The sequence below is a fragment of the Ictidomys tridecemlineatus genome, unplaced genomic scaffold, assembly GCF_052094955.1.
Source record: "Ictidomys tridecemlineatus isolate mIctTri1 unplaced genomic scaffold, mIctTri1.hap1 Scaffold_639, whole genome shotgun sequence".
Classification (NCBI taxonomy): domain Eukaryota; kingdom Metazoa; phylum Chordata; class Mammalia; order Rodentia; family Sciuridae; genus Ictidomys; species Ictidomys tridecemlineatus.
This window is the reverse complement of record NW_027524431.1, coordinates 167,738-176,318: the sequence shown is the minus strand read 5'-3', so window position 1 is coordinate 176,318 and position 8,581 is coordinate 167,738. Positions and strand designations below refer to the sequence as shown.

General features: G+C 40.2%; 1 long non-coding RNA gene across 2 annotated transcripts; it reads left to right on the top strand.

Moving 5' to 3' along the window:
• Nucleotides 1–891: 891 nt before the first annotated feature.
• On the top strand, nt 892–4,452 carry LOC144374322 (uncharacterized). 2 transcript variants are annotated; one of them, XR_013433764.1, is made up of 3 exons: nt 892–2,137; nt 2,665–2,793; nt 4,100–4,452. It is a non-coding gene; the product is annotated as an uncharacterized LOC144374322 (long non-coding RNA). The 2 variants fall into 2 exon arrangements; XR_013433763.1 differs by having other exon boundaries at nt 892–2,793.
• The last annotated feature ends 4,129 nt before the right edge of the window (nt 4,453–8,581 follow it).

Here is an 8,581-nt window from a genome sequence, read left to right as displayed (position 1 = left end):
GTGTGTGAGGCACTGGGTTCGATTCTCAGTACCACATACAAATAAATAAATAAAATAAAGTTTTATCAACAATTAAAAAATATTTTTAAAAAATAGCTGTGGATTAGTTTTTGTGTGTGTTGTCAGGTTTTGGTATCATGGAATTGCTGGCTTTATCAAATGTATTTGGAAGAATTTCTTTCTCTTCTATTTTTGGGAATTACTTAAGGAGAACTAGAAACTGTTCTTCAAATATTTGGTAGAACTTTTAGCAGTAAAGCTCTCTTGTATTGGAATTTTCTTTTCTGGAAGGCTATTACTACTGATTCAATCTTGTTACTTATTATAGGTCTGCTCAGCTTTTTTATTTATTCATGATTCAATCTGGCTGGGTAAGATATATATGTGTACGTGTTCAGGAATTTTTCCATTTATTCTAGGTTACCAAATTTTTGCAAATAATAACAAACATGGGTATCTTTGTTCCTAATAATCTCAAATGATTCTTTGTACTTTTGTGGTGTCAGTTGCAACCTTTCCCTTTTCTTGTCTGAATTTGAGTCTTCTCTCTACTTTGCCTAGTTGTCTAGCTACTGACTTTTCACCTGTGTTTAGTTCTTTGAAGAACCAGCTCCTTATTTCATTACTCTCTCGTGCTCCTTTTTAGTCTCTGATTCATTATTTGTGCTCTGCTCTGAACTTATTATTTATTTCTTCCTTTCCACTAATTTTGGTTCAGGTTTGGATACTAGATATTTTTAATACACTTGATAAACAAGAGTCTCCCAGGCTTGCTTAAAAATCACAGTGGACTGGTCATTTTTCTGGCTTTTCTAGTATATCTAACCTGGCATATACAATTTTCTGAGCCACAAAGCACATGCTTCTGATTCTTTCCTTTACTACCTTTCTTCAAACTATGGATTTTTCATTTTATTCAGATTACAATATCACTTTCCAACCTAAAAAAAGGCAATCTCCTGGGACAGTAGTGCCATCTCCTAAGAGTCAAGCTAAAAGCTATGAACCATAATTATGAACTCTTTCTCATGCAGCTGTGATCCCATCCTCACTGCACCCACCATGACTCAGCATGCACAGTCCCTTCTCCTGTGTCTGATCGTCCTCTGCCAGGCAGGCCCTTCCCTCACAGCAGGCCTGGCACCACCATTGCAAGGTGATGTGCTGCTGCGTGTAGGCATTGTTCAAAGGGCAGAGGGGAAGTGGGCTATGTCCTGGGACATGAGGTTGTTGTCCCCTCCACTTCAAAGGAGGGGAACATGCTCACCTTAAACAGGTGAAGCAGAGAGCTTGGGAAGGGCCATTATTGCTCTGCCAGCTCAGCCCTTCAGAGGGATGGAGAGGAGATGCCTAAAGGGTCCTTTCTTACCAGTCCAACCCGCCTTTTTTCCTCACAGGCACTCACTCCCTTTGCTATGACTTCTAAGGCAGCACCTGGACAGCAATGGTGTACAGTCCACGCCCAGGTGGACCAGAAGAATTTTTTCTCCTATGACTGTGGCATGGACAAGGTTAACTCCTTGAGTGCCCTGGGAGGGAAAGTGAGTGCCACAGTCACCTGGGAAGAGCAGAAAACCTCACTGAGAGATATTGGGAATACACTAAATCAGAAACTAGCTGACATTAAAGCAGAAAATGACATGGCCAGAGGTATGTAAGGATAGTCCAGGGACATGAGAGAGCTGATATTGGTTGAAGGAAATTGATTGTGTGCATATAAAAAAAAAGAGTTAGATGTTGGTCCCTCTAAAAGCCCAGACATAGCTGTTTTGGAGGATAGAACACAGCCAGATTAGAAGGAAAACAGGGAAGGTGGTACTGAGTTGGACAAAGGATTTGTTAAGAAAGGAGGATGATTTCTCTCTGATGGGGGCAGGTGTGAACACCCTGGAGGGCAGGATGTGTTGTCAGCATAAATCCAACAGCTCCTGGAAGTTTGGCTTCAATGAACAGATGTGGCTCCTTTTTGACTCAGACAACAGAAAGTGGAGAGAGATACATCCTGGGTCCAACTGGATGAAAAAAATGTGGGAAAATGACAAGGAGGTGACCGAGTTGTTGCACAGGTCCTCGATAGGTGACTGTAGAACCTGGATTCAGAACTTGAAGGAATGGGAGGCGGAGTTGGAGCCAACAGGTAACTGGCAGGAGGGGGAAGAAGTGGGATTCACATGAGATGCTGCTACGTGTGTGTGTGTGTGTGTGTGTGTGTGTGTGTGTGTGTGTGTGTACAATCCATCAAGCATGAGTCAGACCTGGGTTAACATTCATAGTTATAGTCTTCCTATCTTTTTCCCTTCTCACCTCCTAATGTGTCTTTTTTAGTGCACATTCTTTGGGTCTGACATGTGCTCGTCTCTTTTTGGAAATTCCTCTAAATCACTTCACATGTCAGCTTCTCCACCACCATCCTCATGGGTCTCCTCATATTCTGCCACCAGGAAGGATGAGTTGTATGGTCACCCAGGCTTCTCCCATTAGCTGTATGAGCCCCTTAAAGACATGGCCTGTTTCCTGTCTCCCTCACTTCTCAGGACCTGTCACAGCAGCTGCCACATAGCAGAGATCTGCCTTCCTGAATGACTTGGGGCAGCAGGATCTAAGCAGATATGTCCTCATATTTTGGTCTGAAGAAGGGCTAACACTCTTGTGTTTTCATTTCAGGACCTTCAACCACCACCCCAGACACAGTCACTGAGAAGTCCTCAGCCAGTACCTTTAATCACTGGAATTCAGTACCTTTAATCACTAGAATCCTCATCATAGGATGCATCATAATTTTTTTTCTGACAGGTATTGTAGGCAGATTGAAGAGAGGGATGGGGGAGATGGGGGAGCAATGAGGACAGGCAAGTAAATTCCCAAGATCCTAGTCTGTACCTTGACTGGTCCTTCCCATTCTGAGGTGAGACAGAAGAATCAGGCCTCCAGTCACTGGAAGCAATAGCTTGACCATGCTCAGCCCTGAGTTCTGAGAAATCCTCCCTGTCAGGGCCCAAGGGAAAGAGGAGTGACCATACCAAGGCCGCCTGTGGATTCTAAAGGGTTTTAGCTTATGCAGGTCTGGTTCAGACCAGATTTCTATAAGAGGGACACAGTGGGGCATGGTGTGGAGATAACAGGAACACAGGAAGAAAATACCCAATCCTGAAAGATGGCAGCATGGTATCTCCATTCAGTGTGTACAGAGAAAGGAACTTCATACCCACAGTCAAAGAAGAGGGTCCTGGGACCTCGGTCCTGGCTCAGTGGTAGAGTGCTTGCTTAGCATGTGTTAGGCACTGAGTTTAAACTTAAAATAAAGTTATTATGTTCATATATAAAAGAGAGGGAGAGAGAGGGTCCTATGGCTAATGCCAGGGTAAGGCACAGGGAAGGCCTTTCCCAGCCCAACCTGGAAGGCTGGAGTTCAGGGCTGCATTTCCACAGGAGGCTCATTTCCAGAAGCTGAGTTGAAAACAGAGTGGAGTCTGTTCAGGATGAAGGCAGAGGATGCCAGTTCTCTGGGGACTCCTACAACACCAGGATTGGGCTGTGGCCCTGGAACCCAGCCTCCTGCAGACTCCAGATCCTGAGCCAGCTCAGCAGCCCCTGCCTTGAGCAGAGCCTCTGCAGAGACTGGTGGGGCTGAGCAGCTGCTGGGGTCTGATGCTCCAGCTGACTTAACCAGAGTGGAGGGAGTAGGCAGGGCCAGTCACTTTTAGAGCTCTGCTGCTCCCAGGTAAGGAGAGGTTGAGGGAGAAGGGGGAAGAAACATGTCATCTGCAACCCCACCCAAAGTCTGGGAACTAGGTTCCATATCCCCTCTCTTTGGCCGGACTCTCCGCATCCCCAGGTCCTATGGACCCTCCTATCGGGGGAGGAGCAGACTTCCAGTCAGGGAGCAGATCCAGTCATTAGGGCTTCAGTCCTGAGACCAAAGCCTATAGCAGGGCAGGAACTGATTCTGGCCTGTGGGAAAGAAGGGAGGAGGGTGATAGAGGCTGTTGGATCCTTGGGTAATGGATGGAGGGAAATACATATCCCAAAGTGAGCACCCAGAAGAATTGAGATAGAATTTCTTCAGAGAGTCGAAGTAACACCTGTTTCTTTTCTAAAGGTGCTCCCAAGAAACTTCTGAAAATGTGATTCAGTTAAATAACTGGCCTTAACGGTCTTCTGCCCGTCTACTCCCTGCTCTTCCTCCATAGAGCAGATGAAGATTGAAGTACAAATCCAGAGGCCTCCAGTACGTCATCATGTATTCTAACTTAGCCTACAGCTCTCCGTTCATATCCAGCATGGGTGAGGTACCCATGGGAGAGATGGGCTGGCTGTGAAATAAAAACTGTGAAAGTAATCTATCAAGAAATAAATACAAAATGGCAAGAATCATATTTTCAAAGCAGGGCATGACCTGTTGGTAAAGTGCTTCCCTTGCACAAGGCCCCCGGTTCAATCCCTAACACCACACACACAAAAAAAATTATATACTTCATATTGTTAACTTTTAAATAAGCCAGTGTGTCTTAATTGTCTTTTCGAAATATAGTTTACTTCTCAGTGTAGAGAGTAACGTAAAATTTTATAACGTATTTATTTAAATATAAAATATTAAATAACACCATTAATTTCCAATTAATTTGTTATTATTATATAGTTTAAGAGCTATTGTTGTAGAAACTTTTGTTTGAAGAACATCAGCTTAGTAAAATGTTCTTTTAAATCTTGTACTTTAATGACGTGTATATTTGGGAAATAAAGATACAATTAATATGTTATTAATAATTATCATAATTACACTGATTTTTTTATATTAACCAAGTTTAGCTTTTAAAGAAAAATTTGAAATATGGAATGTAATGTGGTACTTTTAAAATAACAGTTATTGTTTAAACAAAATTTTATATACCTTAAATCCTTTAAAACTAGTTTTTTTTAAAATAATAAAACTCAACAGACATAAAAAATTATTTTATTGGAATGAGAGTAGATTAATGTTTTCAGTATTTCTTATTTCTTTTATCCTTTAGTTAGAATGCCCAAGTAATAAAGGTCTGTGAAAAGATCTTATCTATATTGGTAAATAGGCCTCATGTCAGAAACTTAGCAGGATTTAAAGAGTAAAAATCTTTCAATAACTTCAGCTGATTGTGTTAATTTCATGTAACCAATTTAGCTATATGTAAACATTTTGAAAATTATTTTGTACATATTTTGTTTTAATTTACTGAGACATTTATAGCCTTTTACTTTATTGGGTGAAATTTTTCTTAAACCTTTCTATATAAATCACACCTGATAGAAGTTTAACACCCAGCCCCTTGGTTCTCATGAGGACATAGAAAATAAAGGAATTTTAGATCTTATTTTATATTAACCAAATTACAAACACATCTAAAGTTTAAGTATATTTTAGTTAATAGGATCTGATGTTTTTATATTTAGTAGATGATATTTTAGCATCCAATGGATGACATTCTAGCACTCTAACCTTGCAAATCAATAAGTACCTGTTTTAATAAAGACATATAATTACTCCCCTTTACCTTAAATGTATTTATTCTTAACTGTAAGATACAAGACATCAAACAAATGTAGATAACAGTATTAATTATCTTTTTCCTGTTAAAGAAAATTGTTAGAAGCAAATAGATATAAATTTTAAATATCATAGGGATTAACAACTTTATTATTATTATTATTATTATTTTAATATCTGTATTTTATTTATTTATTGTGGTGCTGAGGATTGAACCGAGCGCCTCGCATGTGCTAGGGGAGCATTCTATCACTGAACCCCAACTTAATTATTTAACCAGCTGGAAAATTTTGAATTAATAATTTTAAAGATATCTTTATTTTTATCTCTCTACCCTATTTCAATTGAAACTTTTTAAATCAAGTGAATTAAAGCTATTTGGGTCCATTTTATGTTAATTTTAAAATATGAGCATGCTTATTGATTTATAAGTCAATTTTAATATCATGTAACATAGACATAAGCATTATGTACACACATTTACAAATCAGAAAAATAAAATAATTTTTATAACTTTCTGTAAGTGGAGCTCCAAAGGTAGTATGGAGTGGTACAAATACTTATCAAAGCTTTTATTTGATTTAACCTGTTTAGGAATTACATTAGAACCAATAAAACATTTATATGATTTAATTACAAGGCAGGCCTGCTTGGATGGATAAGCCACATTGAAATCTGACAATTATGAGAACACTGAAATAAATTATTTCAGATTGCCAGCTTCTTGTTCTAATAATTTTCAGAACTACTGTTAGCATCATCCCTAACAAACATAATAATCCATTAAAATAATCCATTAAAAAGCATAATTTAAATGTTCTTTATTAACTTTGGAATTTTTCTCATTTAACTTTGGCTATTGACATTTTAGTTGTTAAGAAAATGAGAGGGTTCCTGTCCTGAAGGCTATTGATGAAGCAATGAATTGTAGCTTGTTAGCTTTAGAGGGATTCAGATTTTGAGTAGAGGATCACCATAGTGTAATGGTTACCATGCCTATCTCACAAGGGTGAAGGTCACCAAAAACTATGAAAGTAATATATCAAGAAGTAAAGTCAAAAAGGCAAAGGTTATATATTTTCAAAGGTAGGTGTGACCCATTGAGCTGATCAAAGGGGTCTGACTTCTAACAAAGAATAGGCCCATGCTTGTCTTATTTATCGTGGTACAGATCAAGGGGGTCAGTAGATAGTTTTCAATGTGGTAGGAGGGTTGTTTTGGTACTTGTTTCTTGGTGTTGCAAGGATCTTGAAGGAAATAGGTTGTTTGGTCCTAAAGCTGTGAGCCAAGACAAGGGCCAGCATGATCTGGGCTTTCTTGAACTGGGGAATTTCACCCAGGAGTTCCCAGAAAAGTGGCTTCTGTGCCTTAATGGCTCAAACAAACCCCTAATTTATATATGGTTCTTTTGCTTATTCACATCCAGTCAGGATTTAGAAGACCCTCAGGTATTTCACTTTTAGGGACACAATGGGCCTATACCCTCTTTTGCAAGAGATGGACTATTCTGATAGCTGCTTTCACTCTCCTGTCCATTGCAGCAGCCACACCCACTTTTTCTTTGCCACCTATTGATCCCCGATACCCCAGGATATGATGACCCTCATGAAGATCCTGTAACTTCAACTTTGAGCTTTTTTTCAAAAGACATTTATTCAGCGTCATGATCAGACTATTACATTTAGCAATCAACAGCCCGGGTGCCAAAAACAAAGTAGATTAATACCCTTTGTGGAATGCTTTGAACTTTTCACAGAACAGAAACTAAAAATAACCTGTTATACAATTAGTCGCAAGTACAGCCCTTGAGTTTTTTGCCCATACATATGAGTATTGTCTTAACCATGTCTTCTTTGTAGCAGCTAGGCCCTGCCAACACTGCTTGGCTGAGTTCACAAATCTATTGTAACCTTTAGCTTCCCTGTCACTTCTCTGGCTCTCCTCTCCTGCTAAGCTTTGTTTCCTGGCAGTATTAAAACCTTCTGCCACTGCCATGGCTACTGCTGCTGCTGCTGGAACCACCATTACAATCATGGTTTCATGATTTGGCAAATATTGGCCTCTACCACCATAAGGTCCAGAGCTTCTGCCTCCAAAGTTTCCACCCTTCATGGGTCCAAAATTTGATGACTGATTGTTATAACTCCCAGAATCATTGTAGCTTCCACCATCTCCAAAATTGCTTCCATCATTACCAAATCCATTGTAGCCATCCCCACTGCCACCATGTCCACCACCATCATGGCTGCCACCAAAGTCACCATGACCACTGAAGTTCCCTCCATGACCAAAATTGTCATTTCCACCAAGACCACCTCCACGACCACCACCAGTTTCCAGAACCACTTTGACCTCTTTGGCTAGATGAGGCACTAGCCACCTCTTGCTTTGACAGGGCTTTCCTCACTTCACAGTTGTGGCCATTCACAGTATGGTATTTTTGAATGACAATCTCATCCACAGAGTCATGGCCATCAAAGTTACAAAAGCAAAGCCCCCTTTTTTTCCACTGCCTTGGTCAGTCATGATTTCAATAACTTAGATTTTCCCATATTGTTCAAAATAATCTCGTAGGTGATGTTCTTCAGTGACTTCTTTAATGCCACCAAAAAGATCTTTTTCACAGTTCAGTGGGCCCCCAGTCTTTGAGAATCTTCTCTTGAGACAGCTCTCTTTGGTTCCACAACTTTTTTATCTACCTTGTGTGGTCTTGCATTCATGGCTGCATCCACTTCCTCCACAGGGGCACAAGTGACAAACCCAAAGCCTCTAGAGCGCTTGGTGTTTGGGTGTCTCACAATCACACAGTCCGTGAGTGCTCCCCATTGCTCAAAATGGCTTCTAAGACTTTCATCAGTTGTTTCAAAGCTCAGCCCTCCAATGAATAGATTCCACAGCTGTTCGGGCTCTTTAGGGGACACTGATTTAGACATGATGGCAGCAGGAAAAGAGACTTTAACGATGCTTTCTATGCTGCATCCGCGGGCAGAAAAGCCAACTTTGAGCTTTTTTATTGTGTTTTGTGATAGTTCAATTCTGCACTTTTCGTTAATGTGATAA